The sequence below is a fragment of the Triturus cristatus genome, chromosome 10 (assembly GCF_964204655.1).
Source record: "Triturus cristatus chromosome 10, aTriCri1.1, whole genome shotgun sequence".
Classification (NCBI taxonomy): Eukaryota; Metazoa; Chordata; class Amphibia; order Caudata; family Salamandridae; genus Triturus; species Triturus cristatus.
This window is the reverse complement of record NC_140593.1, coordinates 817406853-817423002: the sequence shown is the minus strand read 5'-3', so window position 1 is coordinate 817423002 and position 16150 is coordinate 817406853. Positions and strand designations below refer to the sequence as shown.

General features: G+C 41.5%; 1 long non-coding RNA gene across 2 annotated transcripts in view; it reads left to right on the top strand.

Annotated features, from left to right (window-relative positions):
- The window catches only part of LOC146790061 (uncharacterized), a 127735-nt gene that overhangs the window by 42205 nt on the left and 69380 nt on the right, over positions 1-16150 (top strand). Inside the window, exon 3 of one of the 2 annotated variants that reach the window (XR_014969519.1) lies at positions 2135-2241. The exons of the other annotated variant lie outside the window; for it this stretch is intronic. This is a non-coding gene — a long non-coding RNA (uncharacterized LOC146790061). Of the gene's footprint in view, positions 1-2134; positions 2242-16150 lie in introns of those variants that run through there. 2 annotated transcript variants of the gene reach the window in all.

Genomic DNA, 16150 nt, shown 5'->3' with positions numbered 1-16150 from the left:
CCTCACCCCCACTCACAGAGTCACTCACAAACCCATAGCACCAGCTACACACCCATACAGGCACTCACAGATCCACTCACAGATCCACTAAGGCACTCACACACCCACTTACAGACACATACAGGCATTCACACAACCTGTGGCAGACCCACAAAGGAACTCACACACCCACTCAGACTCATACTCACTGTAGGAAGGTGGAATCTGACTAATGGTTGCCCCCAACTTTTTGCCTGGTATTTGAGTGGTTTTTGACTAGTCTGGCTGGGAACCTGCTATCCAGGACCCCAGCCTATCTGCTTTCTCCCTAAAACTGTTGTAAGTACTCTAGGTACAAACCTAATTGGATACTGAGGGTGCCCTGCCAGTCCCTTGTAGATGGTACCCTAGGTACCCAGGGCATGGGTCCCTCAGTAGGCCTACCAGGGCTGCAGCACTTATTGTGCCACCCTGGGACAGCCATACAAACTGACACCACCAGACCACTACTGTAGTCTGGGTAAGGTGGTGCTAACACCCCTTACAGGGATGTAGGTACCCTACATCCCACACCATTACAACACATATACTCTCATAGGTCACCCCTATGGCAGGCCCTGGTAATCCTACAGGGCTGGGCGCTGAGGTATGTGTGAGGGGGGACCCCTACATGAGTAGGGCCTCTCTGCAACCTTCGTAAAATCGTTACTGGGTTGTTTGTAGTGTAGCCATACCATATACTCTTAACCGCATTATAAGTAAATCGCGTCATCGCGATAACTTGAGAATGGCTACACAGAACCATATCGTGTTTGGTGTCAAACATGTAGGAATCATACCCCCAGTCCAGCCATGGGCATGAGGGTACGATTCCCCCTTGCTAGAAGGGCGATATGGGAAAAGCGGTAAAATTTAGACACCAATTTAAAAGTGCACAAGTTACACAAAATGGCTACTGCCCGCCACCTACACGACCCTGGCTGGCTGTTGCTGGGGAAAACCCCAGCCTCGCCAGCTGGACAATAGGGCTCCTGTGGCAGGGAGGTGCTAGCATCTCCCCAGACAGGATAATGTGGATTGGAACAGGGTGGGTGCACCAAATGTCCTTTCAGAGTTGCACGTAGGCAGCTGCAGAGACCTAATTCTGCATACACCGCTTGGAACCGGTTCAGGGGCATCCTGCCCCTCGCCCAGGTGGGAAACACACAAAGGGGAGAGGGTGTAGCCACCCTTTCCCGCCTCACCAGCCATTGGCGGACACTACTCTGGACACTCCCCTAATCTTGGGGATATATGTGAATAACGTGGCCCCAGAGCCTCAGATTACTTTGGAACTTCACAGAACCAACCTTCGACGAGCTGCCGCCCAGCTGAATGAAGAGATCTCCCTTGGGATAAAGGAGTTATCCCCCTGCTTGGCAGGCACCTGAAACACTGCAAGTGACCCGGTTGGAACTTCGCTGCTCTCACGAACTTCGACGTCTTCCAGAAACCTTGAGGTGGGTTTCCAGTGCATCCCAGAGGCCAGTGGGTGTGCTCAACGAGTTTGGGCACCGTGGACCGCGTGGGTGCCGAGATCCCCAATACCCCGAGACCCCGGCCTCTACTTGCATAGCACACGACCCTGACCAGTGGGGAAGTTGTGCTTTGGCCCGTTTGCGAGCCAACCACTTTGCAGCAATTGTGCCAAAGACCAGCGCCCTAGCCCCCTCCGGTGGCCCGTGGGTGCCCTTTTACGCACTCCAAATTGCCGCCTCCCGCGGTCCCTTGTCTCTCGACTTGTGGGCCCTAGCGGAGGTCTATCTTTGAATACAAGAGCTCCCCTGGTTGCTCCAGGCCTGCTCTACGCTCTCTCCAAAGGAGAGCACCCTCAGACCTCGTGGGTCTGCACCAGCAGCTGCTTTGTTCATCTTGCGTGGGTTGCGGTTGCCAAGGCTTAGTGGATCCAATCGGGACACTAATACCGCAGCGACCCTCATCCGACGTGGGACAATCGCCCTCCAGAAGCTGGCCTTCCTTGAAGCCTCCCAGAGCCCGTGACTGCAGAGCCAAGCTGCACCTATCTCTACCTGAAGCACCCGACATCCACGAGCTCCTTCCTGTGAGCTCCCTGGTCACTGTGCCGTGACCCAGACTCTGTCCCCTCTGCTTTCAGGTTCTTCTCTACATTTTCTACATCTTAGATCTTCACGACATCATCGACGCTTGTGGCTAGCAGCAGTTTGGACTACTTTTCCATTGAAAATCAGCCCGCGACCCGACACCAGAATCGACCTATGCACCCGGCTTCCCTGGGGCAGGTAACAGTGGTACTTCGGTACTCCCGTGGTGGTGGGCTCTCCAAAGCCTTAAGTCTCAAGCCTTAACTTTGTACTCCTGCTAGAAGTGTCTTTTATCCTTAAATATTCAACCGCGACATTCTCCATAGACTAACATTGCGATCCCGATAGCAACTTCTTGTGCTGCACGCGTCTCCCGTGGGTCCCGTTCCTCTTAACAGTGGGTGGATTCTGAAGGGGCAAGCGATCCTGAATGCCCTAGGCATTGTCTGTAGAATTGTCGTGGTTCTTATACCACTATTTTAGTATATGGTTTGGACCCCCCTGGGGCCCAGTAATTTCTGTGCTATTTATTGTGTTTATAAATGCTTGTTTGAAGTGTAACTTTGCCACTAGTCCTATAAAGTGACTGTGGGATTCTGACTAGAATAAATACATATATTTTATATATATACCTGTGTGGGCTACTCTTTCATTTGGTTATTCAAGAGGTTATTATGGTAAAACAATAAGCTTAACACTCCTTCAAGACTTAGCCTGAAGGCTGCTCTCCACAGCTACCACTAGGATAGCTTTCTTTAAAGGTTGTCTTAAACCTATCATCAATAAGAGTCGAATTGGACTGGTGCAAGGTGTCCCTATAACTAGGAACAGCATATGCCAGGCCAACTTCTCACATTGGTGTGCAGCGGTTGGATTCAAGCTTGCCATTGTTTTACCAGATAACAAATTGAATTTCTAAAGTGAAAGCCACTTGGTACCAAAGGTACATATAAATTCAAGCTAGAATACAATAAGTTCTACTGAACTTAGAGTTGTGTGTAGAGGGTTTAGCACACCTTGACTACAACTCAAGAGAGGGTTCAGTAGGCCACACTTAGTGTAGGTAGATACACCACTATCACTACACTAGAAAATGTCTGAAGGTTCAGGTGCCCATAAGGCTCTGGAAGGACCCCAAAGGGTCCCAGTAGACAAGTATGATCATCTCTCCTTTGCTGAGCTCAGGGAGATGTGCACCCTTAGGAAACTCAAGACAAACAAAGGTGCCAATACCCAACGTCTCAGGGAAATCCCGCTCATAGCAGACTTTATGCAGACTTTAGGGTCTGGTGGGGTAGACAGGTTGGGTGGGCATCCATCAGAAGATGACCCTCCAGTAGAGGACTCTGATGAGGACCAGGAAGAGGATGAAAGTCCTGACCTGGAAGAAACAAACCACTCACAACATGGAGGTGATGGCCCAAGAGGCACTCTCTCCATCCCTAAAGGGAGAGTGGTGGATCCAAGAAGGAACAGATCCCCCTCAGTGGGATCCAACCATTCTGGGAGATCCAAAGGGACCTCTGCCTCTTCTCAGAGAAGAGAATCCTCCCATGAGAGGAAATGCAGACTGATCAAATTTGAGCAGGCTAAGCTACAGCTTAAGAGAGAACAGTTAGCATTGGACAGGGAATCCCTGGAGCTTCAGAAAGCTTCAAGAAAGTGGGGTCTAGAGACCCCTGGTGGCAGTAATGAAACCCCTAGAGTTAGATAGAAAGTCCCTGACAATAGGAACCTCCACAAGATTGTGCCCCGCTATAAGACAGGGGATGATATCCACAAATGGATCTCTGCTCTTGAGGGCCTGTAAAGTACAAAGGGTCCCAGTAGAGCAGTGGGCAGCAATCCTGTGGCTCTCCTTTGCAGACAAAGGAAGAGACAAGCTCCTCACTGTAAGAGAAGAGGATGCTGATGATTACTATATCCTGAGAGATGCTTTAATAGATGGGTTTGGCTTAACCACTGATCAATACAGACTTAAGTTCAGAGACACCCAAAAAGCACAGGATCAGGATTGGGTAGACTTTGTTGATTGTGCAACCAAGGCATTGGAAGGTTGGTTAAATGGCAGTAAAGTTAATGATTATAAAGGATTGTATAATCTCATAATGAGGGAGCAGATTCTTAATAATTGTCATAACCAACTCTTACACCAGCACCTGGTGGACTCTGATCTGACCTCTCCCCAAGAATTGGGAAAGAAGGCAGACAAATGGGTCAGAACCAGGATCAGGCCCAAGAACCAAGGTGGTGACCAGAAGAAAGATTCTACCAAACCCAAAGAGAAAGGTGGGGATAATAAAACTGAAAAGTCCCCTGAAGAGCCACAAAAACCCAGTGCTGGGGGTGGGGCCCAAAATCCTTCCTCTTCAAAAAAGCAACCATATTGCCCTGTGTGTCAGAAGCCTGGCCACTGGAAAACTGACTCCAGTTGTCCCAAAAATGGCAATAAAGAAAATGTTCCTCCAGTTACAGCTCCAACACCTCCTGTTGCTACTAGCAGTAATCCCCCAGGTGGTGGGAGTGCACCCAAAAACTTAGTTGGGTTTTCTTGGGGAACGCAGGTGGACCCTGGCCTACCCAGATCCCCTGCACAAGCAACTCTAGTCTGTGATGGTGGCATGGGGTTTGCCAACTTTACCATGAGCCCCAGTATTCTGGGCAGGTACAGACAAGAGCCCATGATCAATGGTCAGAAGGCTGTGGCCTATAAGGACACAGGGGCCAGTGTCACCATGGTGACCAAGAGACTAGTGCCCCTAGAACAGCTTTTACCTGGGTTTAGCTACCAGGTGACCAATATAGATGGAATCAGGACAGACCATCCCATGGCAGTGGTAAATCTCAGCTGGGGAGGGGTCACTGGCCCAAAGAGAGTGGCAGTGTCCCCAAACTTGCCTGTAGATTGTCTACTGGGGAATGATCTGGAAATCTCAGCCTGGGCTGAGGTTGACCACAAGGCCCATTTGAAAATGGTAGGAATCCCTGAGAGAGTGGATGAGACCCTAAGGGCCTCACCTCCACCCCAGGAGAAAATAGAAAGAGTGAAGCCTGAAACTATGGATCACTCTACCCAAACAGAGAGCATAGGGGAAGAGGAACAGTCCTCCCCCCCACCAGACTAAAGGTAAGGGTCAAGTTTCTCAGGGAACTGATCCTGCCCCTTGGGAAGTAACTGCCCCAGAAGTGGACAGGCCTGGCCTGCCCACCTCTCTGATGGCAGGGGATCCTTCCAAGGTGGTACCCAGTCTGGAGCAGGTATCCTGCCCCTCTCTACCCTGCCTCAGTCAGCCCAGGGCTGCAGAGGTCAGGGAGGTCAGTGGACCCTTAGTGGGCCCCTGTCCAGAGGAACCCCCTCATCAGCAGATTAGGGACACCCAGCAGAGTAGTTTCAGCCAGGTGAATATTCCTCTACAAACTGAGGGATCCCCCTTACCCCTAGGTATAGGCACCCCTCAAATGGATGATGTTGAGCACAGGGAAACCTGGGGCATAGTTGCCCCAAACCTTCCAGTGCCCTCCACTATTCCAGCCAAAGGGATCCGACCCCCAGCTGTAGGCAGCCAGAGGTTGACCCTTAGGGCCAGATATGACACAGTCATGGGCAGAAAGGCTTCCATAGTGGCCAGTGATCTGAGGAGGTTGAGACCAACCCAAGTAGGGCCTCACTTCCAGACTCAGACACCCCATCAGCCCACCTCTGACACTAAAACCAATACAGGTAATCTCCCTAGACTTTGGAGAAACTCTAGAACCCCTTGGGGTAAGATTTCCCAAGTGGACCATGAGACAGGGAGCAACCATGCTAGTGCAGGTTCTTCCTTATATGGCCACTCAGGAAATAAAGGCTTATCTGGACAAGGTTAGCCTTATCTCCTTTCGTTTGGGGGGGGGGGGGTGTTATGTAGGAAGGTGGAATCTGACTAATGGTTGCCCCCAACTTTTTGCCTGGTATTTGAGTGGTTTATGACTAGTCTGGCTGGGATCCTGCTATCCAGGACCCCAGCCTATCTGCTTTCTCCCTAAAACTGTTGTAAGTACTCTAGGTACAAACCTAATTGGATACTGAGGGTGCCCTGCCAGTCCCTTGTAGATGGTACCCTAGGTACCCAGGGCATGGGTCCCTCAGTAGGCCTACCAGGGCTGCAGCACTTATTGTGCCACCCTGGGACAGCCATACAAACTGACACCACCAGACGACTACTGTAGTCTGGGTAAGGTGGTGCTAGCACCCCTTACAGGGATGTAGGTACCCTACATCCCACACCATTACAACACATATACTCTCATAGGTCACCCCTATGGCAGGCCCTGGTAATCCTACAGGGCTGGGTGCTGAGGTATGTGTGAGGGGGGACCCCTACATGAGTAGGGCCTCTCTGCAACCTTCGTAAAATCGTTACTGGGTTGTTTGTAGTGTAGCCATACCATATACTCTTAACCGCATTATAAGTAAATCGCGTCATCGCGATAACTTGAGAATGGCTACACAGAACCATATCGTGTTTGGTGTCAAACATGTAGGAATCATACCCCCAGTCCAGCCATGGGCATGAGGGTACGATTCCCCCTTGCTAGAAGGGCGATAAGGGAAAAGCGGTAGAATTTAGACACCAATTTAAAAGTGCACAAGTTACACAAAATGGCTACTGCCCGCCACCTACACGACCCTGGCTGGCTGTTGCTGGGGAAAACCCCAGCCTCGCCAGCTGGACAATAGGGCTCCTGTGGCAGGGAGGTGCTAGCATCTCCCCAGACAGGATAATGTGGATTGGAACAGGGTGGGTGCACCAAATGTCCTTTCAGAGTTGCACGTAGGCAGCTGCAGAGATCTAATTCTGCATACACCGCTTGGAACCGGTTCAGGGGCATCCTGCCCCTCGGCCAGGCGGGAAACACACAAACGGGAGAGGGTGTAGCCACCCTTTCCCGCCTCACCAGCCATTGGCGGACACTACTCTGGACACTCCCCTAATCTTGGGGATATATGTGAATAACGTGGCCCCAGAGCCTCAGATTACTTTGGAACTTCACAGAACCAACCTTCGATGAGCTGCCACCCAGCTGAATGAAGAGATCTCCCTTGGGATAAAGGAGTTATCCCCCTGCTTGGGAGGCACCTGAAACACTGCAAGTGACCCAGTTGGAACTTCGCTGCTCTCACGAACTTCGACGTCTTCCAGAAACCTTGAGGTGGGTTTCCAGTGCATCCCAGAGGCCAGTGAGTGTGCTCAACGAGTTTGGGCACCGTGGACCGCGTGGGTGCCGAGATCCCCAATACCCCGAGACCCCGGCCTCTACTTGCATAGCACACGACCCTGACCAGTGGGGAAGTTGTGCTTTGGCCCGTTTACGAGCCAACCACTTTGCAGCAATTGTGCCAAAGACCAGCGCCCTAGCCCCCTCCGGTGGCTCGTGGGTGCCCTTTTACGCACTCCAAATTGCCGCCTCCCGCGGTCCCTTGTCTCTCGACTTGTGGGCCCTAGCGGAGGTCTATCTTTGAATACAAGAGCTCCCCTGGTTGCTCCAGGCCTGCTCTACGCTCTCTCCAAAGGAGAGCACCCTCATACCTCGTGGGTCTGCACCAGCAGCTGCTTTGTTCATCTTGCGTGGGTTGCGGTTGCCAAGGCTTAGTGGATCCAATCGGGACACTAATACCGCAGCGACCCTCATCCGACATGGGACAGTCGCCCTCCAGAAGCTGGCCTTCCTTGAAGCCTCCCGGAGCCCGTGACTGCAGAGCCAAGCTGCACCTATCTCTGGTGAACAACCTTTACAACGCAACTTTTACAACGCAATGCTATTACAACGCATTTTTTACAACGCAAAAGCTTTTACAACGCATGCCTTTACAACGCATGCTTTTACATCGTAAGTACTTTTACAACGCATAGACATTTACAACGCAAGCAATTTTAAAAATAAATATAATAAAAAAATAATGATTAAAGAATAGTTTAAAAAAACAATGATTAATACTTGAGTATTTATTGTAAATAATGATTAAAGAATAATAAAAAAAAGAATGATGATTGATACTTGAGTATTTATTGTAAATAGTATTTAGAATATTAATTATTTAAAAATATAAGAAAAGTATTTATTAATAAGAGTATTTATTAAAAAAGTATTTATTATATGTAATATGATAGGTGTTTAATTAAAGTCAATACATTTTGGGATTTACAGTAGTATTAATAAAATATTTTTTAAAAAAATTAGGTGAATAATTAAAAAGAAAAAATAATTATTAGTAAAGTAATAGCAAACAGGTATTAATACTTGAGTAATTGTTAATATAAGAGTATATATTAGCAATTTTTAAAATAAATATACAAAAAATAAATAATGAATAAAGAATATTTTTTTAAAAAAAGATTAATAATTGAGTTTTTAATTTAAAAAATGATTAAAGAATATTAATAAAAAGTATGATGATTAAAACTTGAGAATTTATTGTAAATAGTATTTAGAATATTAATTATTTAAAAATATTAGAAAAGTATTTATTAATACTAGAGTATTTATAAATTTTTTATTTATTATATGTATTATGTTAGGTGTTTAATTAAAGTCAATACATTTTGGGATTTACAGTAGTATAAATAAAATATTTAAAAAAAAATTAGGTGAAAAAATTATTAGTAAAGTAATAGCACACAGGTATTAATATTTGAGTAATTATTAATATTAGAGTATTTATTAAAAAAATCTTTATAATATGTATTATTTTAGGTGTTAAAAAAAAGACAATACTTTTTTGGAATTACTGTAGTATTAATAATTTAAAAGAATTTTTTTAGGAGAATTAAATAAATAAAAAAATAAAAATAATGTGGTATTAATACAAGCTATTATTATTAAAAATATTATGTAAAATAATAAATAAAATATAATATTTAATTAAATATAAAAATATAAATGTAAGGAATTTAATTAGAAAAATAAAAAAGATTATTACTTGAGTATTAATTATTAAAGAATACTTTTAAAAATATAAATTATGAATTAAAAAAGGAAATTTGAACATATTTGCAAAAAATTCCCACGGTTTTGTATTGAAGTGTATGTGAATAATTGTCCTACATTTATTTTGGCAGCTGAAGCAGATACAACCCGCGGAACTTGAAAGGAAGGAGTGAAAAACGAAGAAAGGGAAAGTTTGGAATTTTAAAGGAAGTAGTGTCGAGGTAAGGATGAAATTTAGTTAATTTTGAAGATTTCATATATATAAAACATGTGAAAATAACATAGTAATAGTAATTAAAAATAAACAAAGAAGGTTTTAAAAATAAGTATTTATTGAAAAAAGCAAAGGAATAACAATAATTTTTTATTATTATTTTTTACATAATGTAAATATTTTGTTTTTAAAACAGATAATTTAATAATAATATTAAACATATATTTAATGAAAAATAAATAAAAAAGTCCCTTTTTTTCATTGCAGCACGCGATGACGTCAAGACGTGAACGTAAACGTAAGCCGCCATTTTGGAGAGCATCGAAGGAGGAAGCAGCTGGAAGCTGATCTGCGTCCAGGTAGGAAACTTTTTTAAAGTTATTCTTTGAATTAAAGATAAAAAAGGATACATATATAGCAAAGAAAGAATAAGGAGAGGTTGCGGTATAACTAATTGATGTTTTAAAAGTAAAAAAGCATGTCCACGTTCATGTTATTAGTGTATGCCTATGTCGGGTCGATAAAAGTTAATTGAAAAAAAAAATATATTGATTTTGTGTTAAATAAAGAAAAGTTTGTTAAATAATGTTCACACAAACATTTCTGTAAAAAAGGAAAAGATTTAAATCTTTGCGGCTTTTGTAAAACAATGAATGTTTTATTACGATTGAAAAAGTATCATTGAGCTGTTGTTTTCCTGGATTTACATAGGGATATTTGAAGAGGCAGAGACATTTTGGAATTTTTGGTGGTAGTAATTAATATCTTGAATTTGATTTTTGGAAAATGGGAAACATATTCTACGGTATTTGTTTTTGATACTTTGGTTGTTTGGAAAAAAGTTACAATACACATAGAACAAGGAGATGAAAAATGAAAAAGTATTAAAAAAGATGACCCGACCAATAATTTAGTAAAAATGTTTTAGAAAAATTTGTTTGCCAATTGTAATTAATGCAAATTCTAATTTAATGCAAAGCAGGAAAGTATGTAGATATCTATATTTAAAAATAAAGAATGTTAGCAAGATTTTCTAGGTAGTCTAGAGCCACACACAACGAAAACTGTTGTAAAATACCCAATAGTCTCTCAGACATTTCCTTTTTTGAGTCACTCGTGGGTTTAGACTACCAGCTAGTGTTTGGGAAAGTCTCATTTCTTGAAAACTTTGCTCCTTCTTCAAAGTTTCCAAGAAAGAGTAGAAATTAGGATGTGGTTTGCCAATTGTATGGTTGAAGGAGTTATGCCATCCCTCAATGGCATTATTTGTTTTTGCTTCTCCCTCTAAACAGCTCGTGTAACAGTTCCACCACTCCACATGGAATCGTGGCTTCCTCCTGCGACCCGATCTGCTTAGGTGCCCAATCCATGTGTCTTCAAAATAATTTAGGATGGGTGCCAATTTTTCGTCATTACTTGTAAAAAAATCAGATTCTGTAATAGCAGTGTAGTACTCGTCCACACTATCGGGAGGAACAAAACAAAGTGCTGTTAATTTTTTTAATTCAAACTGTAGTTTGCTATCTCGACAGTATTCTGCAACCAGGGATGTTTTTTGTAACTTACGCCAGAATGCCTGGGAAAAATGGAAAAAACATCCCTGAATTTGGGTATCCATGTACGTTTTACTGATCACATTGATCATGCTCAATTCAAAATCAACTATTATTTTCCTAGGACTTTTGGAAGTTTTATTTTTAATAACTGATAAAAGTTCAGAGTACGTTGCAGAAGTCTTATCAGGTAGCAAACTATATACTAAGGGTATTACATTAGTGTTAATTTTTGCATGTATAGTGTAAATTTGAGTGAAAGGATGGGGTGTACTTTTAAACGTCCCATCCATCATCCAAATTTCACTATTTTCTAACTTAGCAAGGTTACGTGGGGTACTAAAAATAAGAATACGTTTTTGAGGGTTTTCGTTATCATGCAGAAGGAAAGGTTCATCAGCAAAAGAAATAGAAAGATCATGTGGAATTCTAATGTCAGAAAATGTATGTGGTGTAGTGATTTGGGTGTTACTTGCCTGCTTTTGTCTTTGAATAATTCGTCTCAAATTAGGAATTATAGGCATATTACTAGCAACATGACTGGGGGACATGCTGTGCAACCTCTCTTAAAATGGATCCTGTAGAATCATTGGAGGTGCTTGCAATGGCTTTCATTTCATTTAAGGTTTCTCTTACTTCTACCTCCATTGCAGAGGCAGAGTGGTTATGTTCTGTTGTTTTTACAACGAAATTATCAAGTGTAACCGCTCTGCCACTGCAATGGGAAGAGTAGTATTGCACACACCTCCAATGATTTCTAGGAAAACTTATTCTTTCTTTACTATATATGTATCCTGTATGGTTCAGTAAATGTTTCCCTTTTCTAGATTTAATATACTTTGCAGCTTCTAGAGTAGACATTATCTGTGAAGAGAAGAGAAGAAAAATAAATTAGTCTATAAAAATAAATATTGAAACTGTTGTTAGTTGTTTTAATAAATTACACTTGTTTTTTTTAACCACCCTTTACCGACTGCTGCACCTTCCTGGAGTTAGAATAGTCATTGTTATCCCTACACCATCCCACACTTTCTCTACTGCTGCACCTACCTGGAGTTAGAATAGTAATTGTTACCCCTTTACCATCCCACACTTTCCCTACTGCTGCACCTTCCTGGAGTAAGAATAGTAATTGTTACCCCTACACCATCCCACACTTTCCCTACTGCTGCACCTTCCTGGAGTTAGAATAGTAATTGTTACCCCTACACCATCCCACACTTTCCCTACTGCTGCACCTTCCTGGAGTAAGAATAGTAATTGTTACCCCTTTACCATCCCACACTTTCCCTACTGCTGCACCTTCCTGGAGTTAGAATAGTAATTTTTACCCCTACACCATCCCACACTTTCCCTACTGCTTTACCTAACTGGAGTTAGATTAGTAATTGTTACCCCTATACCATCAAACAGTTTCTGTATTATTGAAGCTTATTTGAAAAATGTATTTAATGGTTTTTTCTATTATATTGTTGAATACTTAACAGTGTTAATTAAAAATACCTTTTGCTTTTTGGGTTTTTTTCTTGCACTTGCTTCTGGTATTTGTTGTGGCTGCTGGCTGGAGTTTTTGGGTGTCTGGTCTTCTGCTTTTCGAATTTTTTATTAAAGTTGCAAATATTTATGTGAGTATCTGAAAGGAAAACAAAAATTAAAAATGAAAAACTTTGACAACGTTTGACAAAATTGCAACATGTGAATACTTATGTGTGTATTTGACATTTTATTTTAGTCTATCTACATCAGATCCCACACTTTCTCTACTGCTGCACCTACCTTGAGTTAGGATAGTAATTTTTACCCCTACACCATCCCACACTTTCCCTACTGCTGCACCTTCCTGGAGTAAGAATAGTAATTGTTACCCCTTTACCATCCCACACTTTCCCTACTGCTGCACCTTCCTGGAGTAAGAATAGTAATTGTTACCCCTACACCATCCCACACTTTCCCTACTGCTGCACCTTCCTGGAGTTAGAATAGTAATTGTTACCCCTACACCATCCCACATTTTCCCTACTGCTGCACCTTCCTGGAGTAAGAATAGTAATTGTTACCCCTTTACCATCCCACACTTTCCCTACTGCTGCACCTTCCTGGAGTAAGAATAGTAATTGTTACCCCTACACCATCCCACACTTTCCCAACTGCTGCACCTCCCTGGAGTTAGAATAGTAATTGTTACCCTACAACATCCCACACTTTCCCTACTGCTGCATCTTCCTGGAGTAAGAATAGTAATTGTTATCCCTACACCATCCCACACTTTCCCTACTGCTGCACCTAAGTGGAGATACAATAGTAATTGTTATTCCTACTACATCCCACAGTTTCTGTATTGTTGCAGCTTATTTGAATTATTTATTAAAAGGTTTGACTATTATATTGTTTGATTTTTAAGAGTGTTTATTTAAAATACCTTTAGCTTTTTTGGTTTTTTTTGGTCTTCCTTCTGGTATGGTTTTTGGCTGCTGGCTGGAGTTTTTGGGTGTCTGGTCTTCTTTTTTTCGACTTTTTTATTAAAGTTGCAAAGATTTATGTGAGTAACAGAAAGAAAAAAACAATTTTGAAATGAAAACCTTTGACAACGTTTGAGAAAATTGCAAAATGAGAAAACTTCTGTGTATATTTCACATTTTATTTTAGTCTATCTACATCAGATTCCACACTTTCCCTGCTGCTGTACCTATCTGGAGTTAGAATAGAAATTGTTACCCCTACACTATCCCACACTTTGTGTACTGCTGCACCTACCTGGAGTTAGAATAGTAATTTTTACCCCTACACCATCCCACACTTTTCAAACTGCTGCACCTACCTGGAGTTAGAATAGTAATTGTTACCCCTACACCATCCCACACTTTCTCTACTGCTGCACCTTCCTGGAGTAAGAATAGTAATTGTTACCCCTACACCATCCCACACTTTCCCTAATGCTTTACCTTTCTGGAGCTATAGTAGTAACTTTTACCTCTATACCATCATACAGTTTCCCTACTGCTGCACCTAACTGGAGATAGAATAGTAAATTTTACTCCTACTACATCCCACACTTTCTTTTTTTTTGCACCTTAAATAAATATTTTATTTACAGGTTTGCCGATTATTTTGTTTAATGCTTAACAGTGGAAATTTAAAATACCTTTTGCTTTTGGTTTTTTTTCTTGGTGTTGGTTCTGGTCTTGTTTTTGGCTGCTCCTTGGAGTTTTTGGGTGACTGGTCTTTTGTTTTTCGACTTTTTTATTAAAGTAGCAAAGATTTATGTGAGTATCTGAAAATAAAAAAAAAAATATGGAAATGAAAAACATTGACAACGTTTGAGAAGATTGTAAAATGTGAAAACTTTGGTGTATACGTGATATTTTATTTTACACTATCTACATTATATTCCACACTTTCCCTGCTGTTGCATCTAACTGGAGTTAGAATAGTAATTGTTACCCCTACACCATCCCACACTTTCCCTACTGCTAAAGTTTATGTTTTTATTTTCTTGAAAAATATTAATAGAAGTTTTTAGTAATTTACCTTCACATTAATAAAGGTGAGTCGTGTAGCTTGTGTTGAAAAAATATTTTTAAAACGATATGTTGTTTGTCACAGTAAAACAAATTCCTGTTTTAGAAAAAAAAATCAGTTCATATAAGTTCGTATACATTATTTTTTAATAACAAATTAATATCGTTTATGGTACATTTTTAAAAATTTAAAAAATATATTAGCTGCAATGTTTGGATGGAAATGAAACATGAATTAAGAAAAAACATGGTGTTTAAATTTATTAGAAACTTACTTGTAGTAGGAAAGAAAGAATGCTTCTCCAATGGATTGTAGTGTTCTCTCAGTGTAGGAGTCAGAGGGTTAGGTTTTAGCGTCTGGTCTCTCTGGGAGTTGATAATCAACTGCTTTTAAAATGGTGACTTGCTCGTATTTATAAGTTTTAGTCAGTGTCATTATTAATTTTAACAAACACAGCGTTCGTTGTATTTTTTATTATACTTTTAATTGCTGTGGAAAATGATAATTTAAAAAAGCATTTAAAGATGTGTTGTTTTCACTTTTTCACTCAGTTTTGGCATCCATTTTGAAACTTGTATTTTGGTATTGTTTTCATAGAAAGTGTTGTAGGACAAGTTTTAGAAGTGGGATGGTTAAAATGGCGACTATGTGTATGTGTTTTGTTTTTTAATCCGTTTAGTTATTTTGTGATATAATCATAATTTACATGTATATGATCTGATCTTTAATTATTCGTTATTTGTGTTAAACTTTTAAATTTGTTACATCGTATTTTTTTTGAAAAAACGAGTATTAATTTTAATATTCGAGTATTAATTTTGTTATGCATTTCAGTTAATTTACGTTCAGTTTTTCTCCACATTTTAATACACTTCCCCACCCAAAAACCCCAAATTTCCCTGCATCCCGTGCCAGATTTTATTTTACAAAAAAAAAATATATATATATATTTTTGCGTTGTAATGGTATGCGTTGTAATTGTTTTCGTTGCAATTGCACTTTAAAGCAATGAACTTACTTTTGCGTTGTAACAGTATTCGTTGTAAAATAATGCGTTGTAACAGAGTTTGCGTTGTAAAAAATGCGTTATAATGGCATGCGTTGTAATAGTATGCGTTGTAACATCATACATCCCCTATCTCTACCTGAAGCACCCGACATCCACGAGCTCCTTCCTGTGAGCTCCCTGGTCACTGTGCCGTGACCCTGACTTTGTCCCCTCTGCTTTCAGGTTCTTCTCTACATTTTCTACATCTTAGATCTTCACGACATCATCGACGCTTGTGGCTAGCAGCAGTTTGGACTACTTTTCCATTGAAAATCAGCCCGCGACCCGACACCAGAATCGACCTATGCACCCGGCTTCCCTGGGGCAGGTAACAGTGGTACTTCGGTACTCCCGTGGTGGTGGGCTCTCCAAAGCCTTAAGTCTCAAGCCTTAACTTTGTACTCCTGCTAGAAGTGTCTTTTATCCTTAAATATTCAACCGCGACATTCTCCATAGACTAACATTGCGATCCCGATAGCAACTTCTTGTGCTGCACGCGTCTCCCGTGGTTCCCCTTCCTCTTAACAGTGGGTGGATTCTGAAGGGGCAAGCGATCCTGAATGCCCTAGGCATTGTCTGTAGAATTGTCGTGGTTCTTATACCACTATTTTAGTATATGGTTTGGACCCCCCCTGGGGCCCAGTAATTTCTGTGCTATTTATTGTGTTTATAAATGCTTGTTTGAAGTGTAACTTTGCCACTAGTCCCATAAAGTGACTGGGATTCTGACTAGAATAAATACATATATTTTATATATATACCTGTG